Source organism: Triticum aestivum, chromosome 6B, assembly GCF_018294505.1.
Source record: "Triticum aestivum cultivar Chinese Spring chromosome 6B, IWGSC CS RefSeq v2.1, whole genome shotgun sequence".
Lineage (NCBI taxonomy): Eukaryota > Viridiplantae > Streptophyta > Magnoliopsida > Poales > Poaceae > Triticum > Triticum aestivum.
The window spans coordinates 353,793,576-353,811,515 of NC_057810.1; the positions used below are offsets into that span (position 1 = coordinate 353,793,576).

At 44.8% G+C, this 17,940-nt stretch overlaps 1 long non-coding RNA gene across 1 annotated transcript; it reads right to left on the reverse strand.

Annotated features, from left to right (window-relative positions):
- Positions 1-10,865: 10,865 nt before the first annotated feature.
- Positions 10,866-13,542, reverse strand: LOC123137140 (uncharacterized). Its single transcript, XR_006467785.1, has 3 exons — positions 13,154-13,542; positions 11,968-12,044; positions 10,866-11,133 (listed from the first exon to the last, which is right to left on the reverse strand). It is a non-coding gene; the product is annotated as an uncharacterized lncRNA (long non-coding RNA).
- Between the last annotated feature and the right edge of the window lie 4,398 nt (positions 13,543-17,940).

The window sequence follows — 17,940 nt, forward strand, 5'->3', positions numbered from 1 at the left end:
TTGCGCGAGTCCATGGAGGGCTCCACCCACGAAGGGTCCATGAAGAAGCAACCTTGTCTATCCCACCATGGCCATCTCCCACGAAGGACTTGCCTCACTAGGGTAGATCTTCACGAAGTAGGCGATCTCCTTGCCCTTACAAAATCCTTGGTTCAGCTCCACAATCTTGATGGAGGCTCCCAAGAGACACCTAACCAATCTAGGAGACACCACTCTCCAAAAGGTAATAGATGGTGTGTTGATGATGAACTCCTTGCTCTTGTGCTTCAAATGATAGTCTCCCCAACACTCAACTCTCTCTCACAGATTTGGCTATGCTGTAAACATGATTTGAGTGGAAAGCAACTTGGGGAAGGCTAGAGATCAAGATTCTTGTGGTTGGAATGGAATATCTTGGTCTCAACACATGAGTAGGTGGTTCTCTCTCAGAAAATGAATGCTGGAAGTGTAGGCATGTTCTGATGGCTCTCTCCACGAATGAAGAGTGGGTGGAGGGGTATATATAGCCTACACACAAATCTAACCGTTACACACAGATTCCCAAACTCGGTGAGACCGAATGGTGATACTCGGTCAGGCCAATTCAGGTCAAAATATGAACGTTAGGCTTTTCCGTGGGACCGACACAGTCATCTCGGTGGGACCGATATGCTAGGGTTAGGGCATAACGTAATCTCGGTGTGACCAATTACATAAACTCGGTGGGACCGATTTCAGTAATAGGCACATAGAGAGTTGGTCAGGCAAACTCGGTGGGACCAATCCGCTCACTTTGGTGGGATCGAAGTGTTACGAAAGGGAAACAATGAATTTGCATTGCAGACTCAATGGGACCGATTCACTCATTTCGATTGGACAGAAATGTTACAAAAAGGAAACAGTGAGTTTGCAATCCCATCTCGGTGAGACCGAGATCCCTATCGGTGAAACCGAAGTGACTATGGTTTGTGGCAGTGGTTGTGTCAAATGAAACTCGGTGGCGCCAGATAGATCAAATCGGTGGCGCCGAATTTGACTTTTGTGTTTAGGACATATGTGGAAATGAGAAAGTGGTTGAGGGTTTTGGAGCATATCACTAAACATTTTGAGCAAGTAAGCCACTAAGCAACACCTCATCCCCTTTTAATAGTATTGGCTTTCCTATTGACTCAATGTGATCTTGGATCATGTAAACGAAAAATGTAGAGTCTTGATCTTGTTGCCAATATGTGTCCTTAGCATTTTGAGGGGTCCACATCTCTAGTCCATGCCATGCCAATCATTGAACTCTCTGAAATGATCATCTTGAAAGAGCATTAGTTCAATGAACTATATGTTGTTAAGAATTACCAAAACCACCCAGGGATTAGTTGTACTTTCAATCTCCCCCATTTTGGTAATTGATGACAACATATAGACCAAAGCTTCGACAAATGATAATAAGAATGAAATACAATGTCGCTCTGAGAAGTATGTGATAAGAAAAAGCTCCCCCTAAATTTGTGCATTATTTAAAAATTGCGTTTGAATGAAAATGCACAAATAAATAGGATCATGGGTTACTCTTTCATGTCACATACGTCTTGGTGGAGCGCTCAAAATGATAGAAAATAAGTACATGTTGGGGAACGTAGCAGAAATTCAAAATTTTCCTACGTGTCACCAAGATCTATCTATGGAGAAACCAGCAACGAGGGGAAGGAGAGTGCATCTACATACCCTTGTAGATCGCTAAGCGGAAGCGTTCAAGAGAACGGGGTTGAAGGAGTCATACTCGCGGCGATTCAAATCGCGGAAGATCCGATCTAGCGCCGAACGGACGGCGCCTCCGTGTTCAACACACGTACAGCCCGGTGACGTCTCCCATGCCTTGATCTAGCAAGGAGAGAGGGAGAGGTTGAGGAAGACTCCGTCCAGCAGCAGCACAACGGCGTGGTGGTGATGGAGGAGCGTGGCAATCCTGCAGGGCTTCGCCAAGCACCGCGAGAGAGGAGGAGTACTTGGGAGAGGGGGAGGGCTGCGCCAGAACTTGGGGTGCGGCTGCCCTCCCACCCCTCCACTATTTATAGGTGGGGGGAAGAGGGGGCCGGCCCCCCTAGATCCCATCTAGGGTTGGGGGCGGCGGCCAAGGGGGGAGGAGTGCCTCCCAAGTCAAGTGGAGGCCCCTCCCCCTTAGGGTTTCCCCCCTCCCATGCGCATGGGCCTTGGGGGGGCTGGTGCCCCTGGCCCATTAAGGCTAGGGCGCCCCCTTAAATCCCATGCTACTGTATTGGACGTGGTGGAACAATTTCCGGACCTCCGGACCCCTCCGGAATCCTCCGGAACCTTCTAGAAGCTTCCCGGTACAATACCGGAAAAACCCAAACTTTTCCCGGAACCCGAACAACAACTTTTCATATATAAATCTTTACCTCCGGACCATTACGGAACTCCTTGTGACGTCCGGGATCTCATCCGGGACTCCGAACAACATTCGGTAACCACATACAAACTTCCTTTATAACCCTAGCATCATCGAACCTTAAGTGTGTAGACCCTACGGGTTCGGGAGACATGTAGACATGACCGAGACGTTCTCCGGTCAATAACCAACAGCGGGATCTGGATACCCATGTTGGCTCCCACATGTTCCACGATGATCTCATCGGATGAACCACGATGTCAAGGACTCTATCAATCCCGTATACAGTTCCCTTTGTCTAGCGGTATTGTACTTGCCCGAGATTCGATCGTCGGTATACCGATACCTTGTTCAATCTCGTTACCGGCAAGTCTCCTTACTCGTTCCGTAACACATCATCCCGCGATCAACTCTTTGATCACATTGTGCACATTATGATGATGTCCTACCGAGTGGGCCCAGAGATACCTGTCCGTCACACGGAGTGACAAATCCTAGTCTCGATTCGTGCCAACCCAACAGACACTTTCGGAGATACCTGTAGTGCACCTTTATAGCCACCCAGTTACGTTGTGACGTTTGGTACACCCAAGCATTCCTGCGGTATCCGGGAGTTGCACAATCTCATGGTCTAAGGAAATGATACTTGACATTAGAAAAGCTTTAGCATACAAACTACGATCTTTGTGCTAGGCTTAGGATTGGGTCTTGTCCATCACATCATTCTTCTAATGATGTGATCCCGTTATGAACGACATCCAATGTCCATGGTCAGGAAACCGTAACCATCTATTGATCAACGAGCTAGTCAACTAGAGGCTTACTAGGGACATGGTGTTGTCTATGTACCCACACATGTATCTGAGTTTCCTATCAATACAATTATAGCATGGATAATAAACGATTATCATGAACAAGGAAATATAATAATAACTAATTTATTATTGCCTCTAGGGCATATTTCCAACAGTCTCCCACTTGCACTAGAGTCAATAATCTAGTTCACATCGCCATGTGATTAACACTCACAGGTCACATCGCCTTGTGACCAACATCCAAAGAGTTTACTAGTGTCATTAAACTAGTTCACATCATCATGTGATTAAGACTCAATGAGTTATGTGGTTTGATCATGTTTTGCTTGTGAGAGAGGTTTTAGTCAACGGGTCTGCTACATTCAGATCCGTATGTACTTCGCAAATCTCTAGGTCATATTGTAAATGCTGCTTCCACGCTCCACTTGGAGCTATTCCAAATGGTCGCTCCACTATACGTATTCGGTTTGCTACTCAGAGTCATTCGGATAGGTGTTAAAGCTTGCATCGACGTAACCCTTTACGCCGAACTCTTTATCACCTCCATAATCGAGAAATATGTCCTTATTACTCCAAGGACAATTTTTGACCGCTGTCCGGTGATCCACTCCTTGATCACCTTTGTACCCTCTTGCCAGACATGTGGCAAGGCACACATCAGGTGCGGTACTCAGCATGGCTTACCGTATAGAGCCTATGACAAAAGCATAGGGGACGACCTTCGTCCTTCCTCTTTCTTCTGCCGTGGTCGAGCTTTAAGTTTTAACTTCATACCTTACAACGCAGGCAAGAACTCCTTCTTTGACTGATCCATCTTGAACACCTTCAAGATCATGTCAAGATATGTGCTCATTTGAAAGTACCATTAAGCATTTTTGATCTATCCTCACGGATCTTGATGCTCAATGTTCAAGTAACTTAATCCAGGTTTTCCCTTGAAAACTCCTTTCAATCAACCCTTTATGCTTTCTAGATATTCTACATCATTTCTGATCAACAATATGTCAACAACATATACTCACCAGAAATTCTATAGTGCTCCCACTCACTTCTTTGGAAATACAAGTTTCTCATAAACTTTGTATAAACCCAAAATCTTTGATCATCTCATCAAAGTGTACATTCCAACTCCGAGATGCTTACTCTAGTCCTTAGAAGGATCGCTGGAGCCAACATACCTTTTAGCATCCTTAGGATCGACAAAACCTTTCTGATTGTATCACATACAACCTTTCCTTATTAAGACTGGTAAGGAAACTCGTTTTGACATCCATCTGCCAGATTTCATAAATGTAGCTAATGCTAACATGACTTCGACGGACTTAAGCATCGCTACGGATGAGAAAATCTCATTGTAGCCAACTCCTTGAACTTGTGAAAAACTCTTCGCCACAAGTCGAGCTTCATAGACGGTGACATTACAGTCCACGTCCGTCTTCTTAAAGATCCATTTATCTCAATGGCTTGCCGATCATCGGGCAAGTCCACCAAAGTCCATGCTTTGGTCTGATACATGGATCCTATCTCGGATTTCATGGCTTCTAACCATTTATCGGAATTTGGGCCCACCATTGCTTCTCCATAGCTCGTAGGTTCATTGTTGTCTAGCAACATGACCTTCAAGACAGGATTACTATACCACTCTGAAGCAGTACGAATCCTTGTCACCCTACGAGGTACGGTAGTGACTTGATCCGAAGTTTCATGATCACTATCATAAGCTTCTACTTCAATTGGTGTAGGTGCCACAGGAACAACTTCCTGTGCCCTGCTACACACTAGTTGTAGTGACGGTTCAATAACCATATCAAGTCTCCACCATCCTCCCACTCAACTTTTCGAGACAAACTTTTCCTCGAGAAAGGACCCGATTAAAGAAACAATCCCTATTGCTTTCGGATCTGAATTAGGAGGTATACCCAACTGTTTTGGGTGTCCTATGAGGATGCATTTTATCCGCTTTGGGTTCGAGCTTATCAACCTGAAACCTTTTCACATAAGCGTCGCAGCCCCAAACTTTTAAGAAATGAAAACTTAGGTTTCTCAAACCATAGTTCAAACGGTGTCGTCTCAACGGAATTACGTGGTGCCCTATTTAAAGTGAATGTGGTTGTCTCTAATGCCTAACCCATAAACGATAGTGGTAATTCGATAAGAGACATCATGGTACGCACCATATCCAATAGGGTGCAACTATGATGTTCGGACACACCATCACACTATGGTGTTCCAGGCGGTATTAATTGTGAAACAATTTCCACAATGTCTTAATTGTGTTCCAAACTCGTAACTCAGATATTCATCTCTATGATCATATCATAGACATTTTATCCTGTTGTCACGAGGATCTTCAACTTCACTCTGAAATTACTTGAACCATTCAATAATTCAGACTTGTGTTTCATCAAGTAAATATACTCAGTATCTACTCAAATCATCCATGAAGTAAGAACATAACGATATCCACTGCATGCCTCAGCACTCATTGGACTGCACACATCAAAATGTATTACTTCCAACAAGTTGCTTTCTTGTTCCATTTTACTGAAAACGAGGCTTTCAGTCATCTTGCCCATGTGGTATGATTTGCATGTCTCAAGTGATTCAAAATCAAGTGAGTCCAAACGGTCCATTTGCATGGAGTTTCTTCATGCATATACACCAATAGACATGGTTCGCATGTCTCAAACTTTTCAAAAACGAGCGAGTCCAAAGATCCATCAACATGGAGCTTCTTCATGCGTTTTATACCAATATGACTTACATGGCAGTGCCACAAGTAAGTGGTACTATCATTACTATCTTATATATTTTAGCATGAACATGTGTATCACTACGATCGAGATTCAATAAACCATTCGTTTCAGGTGCAAGACCATTGAAGGTATTATTCAAATAAACAGAGTAACCATTATTCTTCTTAAATGAATAACCGTATTGCGATAGACATAATCCAATCATGTCTATGCTCAATGCAAACACCAAATGACAATTATTCAGATTTAATACTAATCTTGATGGTAGAGGGAGCGTGCGATGTTTGATCACATCAAACTTGGAAATACTTCCAACACATATCGTCAGCTCACCTTTAGCTAGTCTCCGTTTATTCCGTAGCTCTTTTATTTCGAGTTACTAACACTTAGCAACCGAACCGGTATCTAATACCCTGGTGCTACTAGGAGTACTAGTAAAGTACATATTAACATAATGTATATCCAATATACTTCTATCGACCTTGCCAGCCTTATCATCTACCAAGTATCTAGGGTAATTCCGCTCTAGTGACTATTCCTCTTATCACAGAAGCACTTAGTCTCGGGTTTGGGTTCAACCTTGGGTTTCTTCACTGGAGCAGTAGCTGATTTGCCGTTTCATGAAGTATCCCTTCTTGCCCTTGCCCTTCTTGAAACTAGTGGTTTCACCAACCATCAACAATTGATGCTCCTTCTTGATTTCTATTTTCGCGGTGTCAAACATCGTGAATACCTCAAGGATCATCATATCTATCCCTGATATGTTATAGTTCATCACGAAGCTCTAGCAGCTTGGTGGCAATTACTTTGGAGAAACATCACTATCTCTGGAAGATCAACTCCCACTCGATTCAAGTGATTGTCGCACTCAGACAATCTGAGCACAAGCTCAACGACTGAGCTTTTCTCCCTTAGTTTGCAGGCTAAGAAAATCGTCGGAGGTCTCATACCTCTTGACGTGGGCACGAGCCTGAAATCCCAATTTCAGCCCTCGAAACATCTCATATGTTCCGCGACGTTTCGAAAACGTCTTTGGTGCCTCAACTCTAAACCGTTAACTGAACTATCACGTAGTTATCAAAACGTGTATGTCCGATGTTCGCAACATCCACAGACAACGTTTGGGGTTCAGCACACTGAGCGGTGCATTAAGAACATAAGCTTTCTATTGTCTGCATAATCGCTACTGTCAACTTTCAACTATATTTTCTCTAGGAACATATCTAAACAGTGGAACTAAAGCGCGAGCTTACGACATAATTTGCAAAGATCTTTTGACTATGTTCAGGATAATTAAGTTCATCTTATGAACTCCCACTCATATAGACATCCCTCTAGTCATCTAAGTGATTACATGATCCGAGTCAACTAGGCCGTGTCCGATCATCACGTGAGACGGACTAGTCATCATCGGTGAACATCTTCATGTTGATCGTATCTACTATACGACTCATGCTCGACCTTTCGGTCTCTTGTGTTCCGAGGCCATGTCTGTACATGCTAGGCTCGTCAAGTCAACCTAAGTGTTTTGCGTGTGTAAATATGGCTTACACCCGTTGTATGTGAATGTAAGAATCTATCACACCCGATCATCACGTGGTGCTTCGAAACGACGAACTTTCGCAACGGTGCACAGTTAGGGGGAACACTTTCTTGAAATTTTAATGAGGGATCATCTTATTTACTACCGTCGTTCTAAGCAAATAAGATGCATAAACATGATAAACATCACATGCAATCAAAAAGTGACATGATATGGCCAATATCATATTGCTCCTTTTGATCTCCATCTTCGAGGCTCCATGATCATCATCGTCACCGGCATGACACCATGATCTCCATCATCATGATCTCCATCATCGTGTCTCCATGAAGTTGTCTCGCCAACTTATTACTTCTACTACTATGGCTACCGGTTAGCAATAAAGTAAAGTAATTACATGGCGTTGTTCAATGACACGCAGGTCATACAATAAATAAAGACAACTCCTATGGCTCCTGCCGGTTGTCATACTCATCGACATGCAAGTCGTGATTCCTATTACAAGAACATGATCAATCTCATACATCACATATCATTCATCACATTCTTCTTGGCCATATCACATCACATAGCATACCCTGCAAAAACAAGTTAGACGTCCTCTAATTGTTGTTTGCATGTTTTACGTGGCTGCTATGGGTTTCTAGCAAGAACGTTTCTTACCTACGCAAAAACCACAACGTGATATGTCAATTGCTATTTACCCTTCATAAGGACCCTTTTCATCGAATCCGATCCGACTAAAGTGGGAGAGACTGGCACCCGCTAGACACCTTATGCAACAAGTGCATGTCAATCGGTGGAACCTGTCTCACGTAAGAGTACGTGTAAGGTCGGTCCGGGCCGCTTCATCCCACGATGCCGCCGAATCAAGATTGGACTAGTAAGGGTAAGCATATTGAACAACATCAACACCCACAACTACTTTGTGTTCTAGTCGTGCAAAGAATCTACGCAATAAACCTGGCTCTGATACCACTGTTGGGGAACGTAGCAGAAATTCAAAATTTTCCTACGTGTCACCAAGATCTATCTATGGAGAAACCAGCAACGAGGTGAAGGAGAGTGCATCTACATACCCTTGTAGATCGCTAAGCGGAAGCGTTCAAGAGAACGGGGTTGAAGGAGTCGTACTCGCGGCGATTCAAATCGCGGAAGATCCGATCTAGCGCCGAACGGACGGCGCCTCCGCGTTCAACACACGTACAGCCCGGTGACGTCTCCCATGCCTTGATCTAGCAAGGAGAGAGGGAGAGGTTGAGGAAGACTCCGTCCAGCAGCAGCACAACGGCGTGGTGGTGATGGAGGAGCGTGGCAATCCTGCAGGGCTTCGCCAAGCACCGCGAGAGAGCAGTACTTGGGAGAGGGGGAGGGCTGCACCAGAACTTGGGGTGCGGCTGCCCTCCCACCCCTCCACTATTTATAGGTGGGAGGAAGAGGGGGCCGGCCCCCTAGATCCCATCTAGGGTTGGGGGCGGCGGTCAAGGGGGGAGGAGTGCCTCCCAAGTCAAGTGGAGGCCCTCCCCCTTAGGGTTTCCCCCCTCCCATGCGCATGGGCCTTGGGGGGCTGGTGCCCCTGGCCCATTAAGGCTAGGGCGCCCCCTTACAGCCCATGCTACTATATTGGACGTGTTGGAACAATTTCCGGACCTCCGGACCCCTCCGGAATCCTCCGGGACCTTCTGGAAGCTTCCCGGTACAATACCGAAAAAACCCGAACTTTTCCCGGAACCCGAACAACAACTTTCCATATATAAATCTTTACCTCCGGACCATTCCGGAACTCCTCGTGACATCCGGGATCTCATCCGGGACTCCGAACAACATTCGGTAACCACATACAAACTTCCTTTATAACCCTAGCATCATCGTACCTTAAGTGTGTAGACCATACGGGTTCGGGAGACATGTAGACATGACCGAGACGTTCTCCGGTCAATAACCAACAGCGGGATCTGGATACCCATGTTGGCTCCCACATGTTCCACGATGATCTCATCAGATGAACCACGATGTCAAGGACTCTATCAATCCCGTATACAATTCCCTTTGTCTAGCGGTATTGTACTTGCCCGAGATTCGATCGTCGGTATACCGATACCTTGTTCAATCTCGTTACCGGCAAGTCTCTTTACTCGTTCCGTAACACATCATCCCGCGATCAACTCTTTGATCACATTGTGCACATTATGATGATGTCCTACCGAGTGGGCCCAGAGATACCTCTCCGTCACACGGAGTGACAAATCCTAGTCTCGATTCGTGCCAACCCAACATACACTTTCGGAGATACCTGTAGTGCACCTTTATAGCCACCCAGTTACGTTGTGACGTTTGGTACACCCAAAGCATTCCTACGGTATCCGGGAGTTGCACAATCTCATGGTCTAAGGAAATGATACTTGACATTAGAAAAGCTTTAGCATACAAACTACGATCTTTGTGCTAGGCTTAGGATTGGGTCTTGTCCATCACATCATTCTTCTAATGATGTGATCCCGTTATCAACGAGATCCAATGTCCATGGTCAGGAAACAGTAACCATCTATTGATCAACAAGCTAGTCAACTAGAGACTTACTAGGGACATAGTGTTGTCTATGTACCCACACATGTATCTGAGTTTCCTATCAATACAATTATAGCATGGATAATAAACGATTATCATGAACAAGGAAATATAATAATAACTAATTTATTATTGCCTCTAAGGCATATTTCCAACAGTACAAGCACCCATCACCAAGGCAAAGTGAATGATCATACAAGAGATAGATTCATCATTCAAACACAAGCATTAAGCATAATATGATCAAGCACATGATCATACAAAGTATCTCACACACAGACATAAAATATCTCACACAAGCAAACAAAGCAAATGAGTAGCAAAAGAAGTAAATCTCTCTCTCTCTCTCTCTCTCTCTCTCTCTCTCCCTCCCTCCCTCCCTCCCTCCCTCCCTCCCTCTCTCTCTCTCTCTCTCCCTCTCTCTCTCTCTCCCTCTCCGAAGCCTATCACTACTGGAATCAGCTTCTTTGCCGTCTGCCATGGCGGACGGCAAATGCCTTTGCCATCAGCCAGCAGATGGCAAAACGTCCGGCTGAACGAGCGACGGCAAAGGACACTTTGCCGTCTACTGACGGACAGCAAAGGTCATGGCACAGGCTCTTTGTCGTCTGCCAGTAGATGGCAAAGAGGCCTCTTTGCCATCTGCCGGCAGGCTCTTTGCCATCTGCTGGCAGATGGCAAAGAGACCAAATAGGCATTAATTCTAATTCTTCTTATATCCATTCATTTTCATAGAAAATCACACACACACACACACACACACACACACACACACACATAGTTTCACCAATACATATACATAGTTTCACCAATATTACACACACATATATATATGACCAATATAGGATATCCAACACATGTTACCAATAGTAGCAAGTTTCATCAATACATATACATGGTTTCACCAATATTACACAGTTTCATCCATAGGTAACAAGTTTCACGAAGTAAAAACAAAAACTAAAGACAAGCACTCCATATCTGAAATACAAGAAATGACCTAAAACTAAATATCTATTTTCCTAGGCAGCACACACTTGACCACCATAGCAGCATGCAGGACCGTTGTATCTGTGGAGCACAAAACAACAGTCAGCCTGATTAGAAATTTTAAGGAGAGCAGTTCTAGTTTAAGAGTTATGAACTGATATAAATGGTGCATAAATTCCTATTATTCAACAAACATTAGTTATTTCCAAGTGAAACACGTGGCAATGTTATCCACTTCAAAACATAACATAACACACAGGTACACACATCGTCAAGTTTTTTCCACAAATGAGTTACTGATCGAGTTCAAGAAATGACCAAGGGTCTAATTGGTTCACATGACCTAAAAACTCATAAATAGGAAAATCACTGGGTTGCAATGTCATGCCCTCTCTTGATACAATATGATCGACAGGATGTTTGAGTGCATCATAGAAAACCATAGGAGTTTTTCAAGGCCGCATATTACAATCATATGGAATAATTTGAAGCAAAGAGGCCCCAAAAGGCGAAATCATGTTGTGTGGGAAAAGAGAATACCATTCACCGCAATGAAAAATATAGCATGCCAGAATCACTATTCTAGAGCACATATCCATACCAAAACATTTATAGTGTTTCCAACTCTTCTAAGCATGTGAGAACACTATGAGGACAATCAAATTGAGTTATCTAAGCAATTTGACAATCAAATGGAGTTAACACGGGCCCCAGCGTTAGGGATTTAGTGACGGTAGCAGTCTGCCAGCCGGCTTCCTCAATAGAAGGGACAGACCCAGTGCTAGAAGCAGAACAAGAACGTTGATACACAAGATAAGCACAAGCCCTTGAGAGCAGTCTGCTTGGCAGAAAAATTAATTAACCTCTAGAAGCAGAAGAAGCACGTTGATAGACAAGTTATTATGAAGAACCAACCTTGAGAGCGGTCTGCTTGCGCAAGATATCATTGGACTTGAACATGACTGCGGCAATCCAGATCATGACGAAGAAACCTACACAATATAAACACAATTGGAATGAGGAACTCGCCATCATCTTCTGACCAAGAGGCATCAAGTACCTAGACAAAAAAGTAAGGGCACAATAAGATACAATGTATGCCGGTGGACATGTTTAACAGCAAGAAAACTATCCTATGAATAGCATAGTTAAATGTGATTCCTCCTAGTAGTATGTGTTCTATTATTCATAGTGATGAGAGCCCGAGACTATGCCAATAATGTCTGGAAAGAAAAGGCCTCCAAAATGTAGCATTATTTCAGTAGCAAGATTTTCTTTTCGGAAATAGGTTTATCCGAGGAGCGTTGACCTTCGTACTTGAGATCAACACCAGAAAGTACTAAATTTTGAGAGATATCCAGATCCTGAGGCAGTACATTAAGAGCAAATTTTGTCGCTTGAGATATTCGACGTAAAACAGGGCAAGGGGCAGGAAGTAGACTTCAAGATAAATAATTTTCTTTTGGAGGAAATCATGTTGTGTGGGAAAAGAGAATGCCATTCACCGCAATGAAAAATATAGCATGCCAGAATGGTGGTATTTCTTTTGGAGGAAGCATCACCAAAGGTCTAACAAGGTCATCATGCCAGAATTGTGGTACTAGTACACGTACGTAGAAGATAGCAGCCTCGGCCGATCAAGTCGAGCTACTAGCGGGCTGACTTGCAAACGCACATATACAAAACGCTAGAATCAATTGGATTGCCACAGGTACGTCTCTTGTTTATTGCTTCAACTCACGGTTTGGTGGTACAAGTTACAGGGTTCACGCATATATATAGTAGAAGCTAGCTGCCTAGGCAATACTACTCCGAGACTAAATCCTACATGGATACATGCAAGAACAAGAAACCTATACGCACACGTATACGGGAGGTTATGTTGTGTTAAATTCCAACAAGTCTCGCCGCAACGAACGGCGCCGCCGCACCAGCAGGCATTCCGTCGAACAGCATACGGGCGCGCGCGGGGTCACAGCTGGGCTGGGCTGGCTGCGTACGTACCCGCGTGCCGAGTGTCCATGTTGGCAATGAACAAGCGTGCAGTGAACGGGGAGGGAGGGGAGGGGAGTGGAGCAGAGGAGATGGTGGCGGGACGGACCTGCGACGTCGAGGCCGTCGAAGATGCCGCGGTGGACGGTGTCGAAGGTGCCGCGCGCGACGAAGCCTCGGACGACGAGCCTAGCGGGGTCGGCCTCCCAGTCCTGGCGCGCGCGAGGTGGCGGTCGAGCTGCTCGTCGAGGGTCTTGAGGTCGATCTGGTCCGCCCGCACGCCCCGAACTACCACTAGCAACATCTGATCCCACGCGCGCGTCGGATCTGGTCGGAGGAGATGGAGGAGCGGGGGGAGGGGGTCACGTGGGTGTGCTGGGCGCCGTCGAATCCCACCGGAGCTCGCCGGAATCGGCAGCTGTAGCTGCTCACGCGAGGGAGAGACGAGCGGGAGAGAGAGAGGGGTGGGGCGGAGAGAGGGGGTATAGAGATAGAGGAGGTGGGGGCAACGGTTTTTTTTTTACCCGCAAAAAAAAGATAGCCCCCTCTTTGCCATCTGCCAGCAGACGGCAAAGAGGGGGTAGACCATGGCATCCGGTGGCACCTCTTTGCCATCCGCTGGCAGATGGTAAAGATTTTTTGCCATCTGCCAGCAGACGGCAAAGAAATGACAGATGGCAAATACCTTCTTTGTCATCTGTCAGTTCTTTGCCGTCTGTTGTTTGGTAGCTGATGGCAAAGACCTTCTTTGTTGTCCGCAAGCAGACGGCAAAGAACTGGCAGACGGCAAAATCCCTGATTCCAGTAGTGTATGATCTATACACTTTTTCCTCCTTTTGCAACAAGTTACCAAAAACTTGAAAATGCATAGTGCCATGCGTTTATCTAGGCTTGATCTTCAGGAGGAGGGGTTTAGATGACTCCAAGGACAAAAGCATCAGTGGAAAATGTTGGTGCTGGAGGAATTGCCACTGGAGGGGAAACTAGAGTTGTGGTTGCAGGTGCTGAAGTTGTTGCTCTTGTATCTAGCACTGGCACTGCTGTAGACCTCCGTCCTCGCACTCTGTGAAACACCCGTGTAGTTACTTTTCTCATCCTCTCTTCTACTTCTTCCTGGAGCTCTTCAACTGCTATATGAATTTCAGTCATCTTCAAGTCAAGATCATAGAATTTGGTTTCGATGATCCTTTCGAAGCTCTCCTGGTTCTGAGTCAGGGTGGCTAGTCCTTTCTCAGTTCTCAAGGTTGCTTGAATCAGATATTCAAGATGGTCTTGCTTTGACTTGAGGAATACTTATGAAGCTTCTTCAACACTAGGCATCTTTGTTGCGTTCTCTGCTTTGGCTTTCTGTCTTTTCTCTTGAGCTTCTAGGGATGTTGGATCCTCAGCCGTCATGACAACAATGTTGTCCACAAAGTCTGGCTGCAAAGGCAGATGCTCTTTGTCCAACAAGTACACTCCCTTGGGAATCTTGGAGTTGATCAACATTTAAATATGTGGAGCATACCCACATGACCTATTCTGGTCAGCAACTGTCCTCTTGATTGTCTTAACAATCAGGCTCATGACTTCGAACTTCTGTGGCAAATCAAACATCTGAAGCAGATTTGTGGAATGGCCTCTGATCATCCTGTGATCTCCTGATTTGGGCAACAAAGTGTGCCTCAGTATTTTGTTCATAGTGGACAGACCAGACATCAAGTAGTACACTGACCCTAACTTGTGAGTCTCCAAATCTTTGTCAGGTATTTCCTTGTACATGTTTGCCATGGAGTTGTGGTCTTTCTTTTTCTCAGCATAGACATCAGTGTCTTTCTCATGCTCCTTGGGTGCTTTGATGAGCTTTGCCCACTCATCCACAGTACACTGGTACCTTGTCCCTTCAGTCATCCACACAATCTTACCATCTGGATAGAAATAAGCTATGGAGTAAAACTGCATTATGAGCTCATCATTCCATTTGGTCAGCTTTTGACCCATAAATTTGTCAACTCCATTGAGCTTGAAGCTCTCATGCACTCTTGGGAAATGGTCTTCATTAGCATCAATATATTTCCAATTAACCCACTTAAATGTCACTGACAATGGGCTTCTTGTCAAGCAGAACTGTTTCATAAAAATCATGTTGTTCTTTGGTGTGGAATCTGTAGTCCACAGCTATCCTTCTCCTCACTGCATATGGATCAGCTTGTCTCCATAATCTGAGACCTGCATCTTTCCTTTCCTTCATATTCTCAGCCACTGGATGATTGTCATCATGGTCTGGAATTTTTGGCTTGAGCTTCCTAAGCACTTGGGCTTCAACATCTTCTTCCTCAACTTCAGGCACTGGGGCCTTGTTCATTTCTCTACTGCTGGGGCATTCTTGGTGCTTCTCTTTGGAGCTGTCTTGGAGGCTTGAGTTGGAGCTTTGGGGGATATCTTGGGATTTGAAGGAGCAGCCCCAGACTTGATGGCATCCCCCATCAGCTTATGTGACTTAGCAGGAGGTGCTTGTGCAGCAACCTCTTCTTCCTCTTCCTCCTCACTAGCAGAGTCTCTCCTCATGGATGGATTTCCAAGCACTCTAGCAGTGGTTTTCCTGACCCTTTTCTTGCCCTCTTCACCTTTCTTTTTCTCAAGTGTGAATACCATGGTCTCTTGAGTTGATCCTCTGGCCTTAGACATTGGAACTCTCCTAGCAGGTGCTTTCTTGTGCTGTCCTGGCATGGTGGAAGTAGCATCAGCATATTCCTTCTTTAGCACCTTCTTCTTTGAGCTGACTTCTTCAATCTCAAAGTCTTCATCCTCAGAGTCTGATGATTTCTTCTTCCTCTGCCTAGTCTGAGCCTTAGGTAGGTTACTTGGTGTGCTCCTGCTGCCTTCATCATAGCCTCCAGAGGGACTAGTGCCCTCACTCAAGTCCATCTGCTCCTCTGACTTGTTTTGACTATCACTTTGATCAGACATTCTGCACAGCAAACTAAGAGCTGACCCTGTGAATAGTTGTAGATGAGATAGAGTAGATGAGCATCACAAAGTGCAGAGTTTTTGCAAAAAGAATGAGTCAAAAACTTAGTTAGTTTTCTATAGGAAGCATTTCGGAGCTACCGATTTGTAAAACTCGGTGACACCGAAGCAACTTTGGAGTATAAACTAGTGAAATCGATCAGACCGAGACATAGTTCGGTGACTCCGAGTTTGCTAGGGTTTCACAAGTCCTGATATCGGTCACACCGATTTGCAACTTTCGGTCAGACTGAAAATCACATGTGCACTGGCCTAAGCCGAATCGTTGAGACCGATTTCTACAATTCGGTCGGTCTGAGATGAGTCTGGCGGAAACCTAACCCTAAATTTTCAAATCAAAACTAATCTAAAGGATGATTTCTATGGATGGATCAATCTCATACTTGGAAAGAAACATGGCATTGCCTTTGTGCTAGGAATCGGAGTTAAAAGAAAGCACAAACTGTTGAGCTCATACACTAGCTTGGCTATGAGCTCGCTACGGCGGCAACGGAGGGGAGGATTTCCATTAACGGCAGCGAAGACCAACGGCGGGAGGTCACTGACGATGTGAAGACGATCCAGAGACCCAAGGCGGCAGAGCAGGACACACGCAGGCAAAGAGGTTTTGGAGAAATTTGCAAAATTTGACCCGTCAATATTTATATCCTGGCACTGTCGGTGTGACTGAGTGGAACAACTTTGTGGCACCAAGATCCAAAATCGCAAGCGGTTACTGCAACTCGGTGACATCGAAAAGTTCTAATCGGTTGCACCGAGATTGAAAACTTGATCAACCCAGTGAACTCGGTGCGACCGAAATGGATGGATCGGTCAGACCGAAATACACAGAGAGGTTTTGGAAGTTTTAAGTCTATGACAATTTGGGACTCCGAGTGCTTCTCACCCAGAGGGTTTGAATTTGACTTAGATCAACTTTGTGATATAGCATGAATAGAGTTTGAGAAGAGAAAAGCATAGATAGCTAGAGGGAGTTCTTAGGCATTCTTGTCCATCCATTTGGCAAAATAAGAAGATCCAAACAATCAAACCAACAAATGGATGTCCTTGAATGATAAAAGTATGCAACCAGCATGCTCACACAATAGAATGGCAAATGAAATATGTGGCAAAGCATGCACAATCATTCTAGCATCTATCGAGCAATTGGCGATGACTAGGTCATCTATATATATATCAGTATATTGACTTAGGAGTCAAATGAGAACATTTGATCAGAGCTCATACTCATCGTTTAAGCACAAGTGGGGTTACCACTTTTACATAAAGCATTGTTGTGTTCACGCCATTAGAGTTGCTTTAGCTCAATTCTTAGAGTAAAGCTCCCCTAGATGTGATATCCCCCTAAGAGGGATGAACTAACCTTGGGTTTTGTCGATGATGACTTCATGTAGATGTTGAAGATGTGGATGCTCATTGTTGATGTAGATCATTTGAAGCAACCCATTGGAGTGAATTGCACTTTCAATACCTACATGGGTTAGTACCACAAGGAACAAACAAGGATATCCATAGACATAAAGTGAAGCACACACATGATGATGTCCATGAAATCATTAGTTACCTTGTCCCTTATCTTACCAACAAGAGGTTTTGTGACTCCTTGAACTAGTGCAAGATGTGGAAGTTGTTTGCACTTGTCCTTGCCAAAATGAATATGAGTGAAGTATGTTTGGCGGAGTCACCCTCAAGAACTCTCTAATTCTTCTTCTTTGGAATCCACATCATCTTGATGGGAATCCTTGGAGTTGTAGATGTACTTGATGAAGTAGAACTTGATGTAGTCTTGGGAACCGGTTTGACCAAGGCCTTTGGAGGATCTTCAAATGCATCAATCTCCTCTTGAAGCTTGTCCTTGCCTTTTAGCTTGTGGTCTTGTGGTGGAAG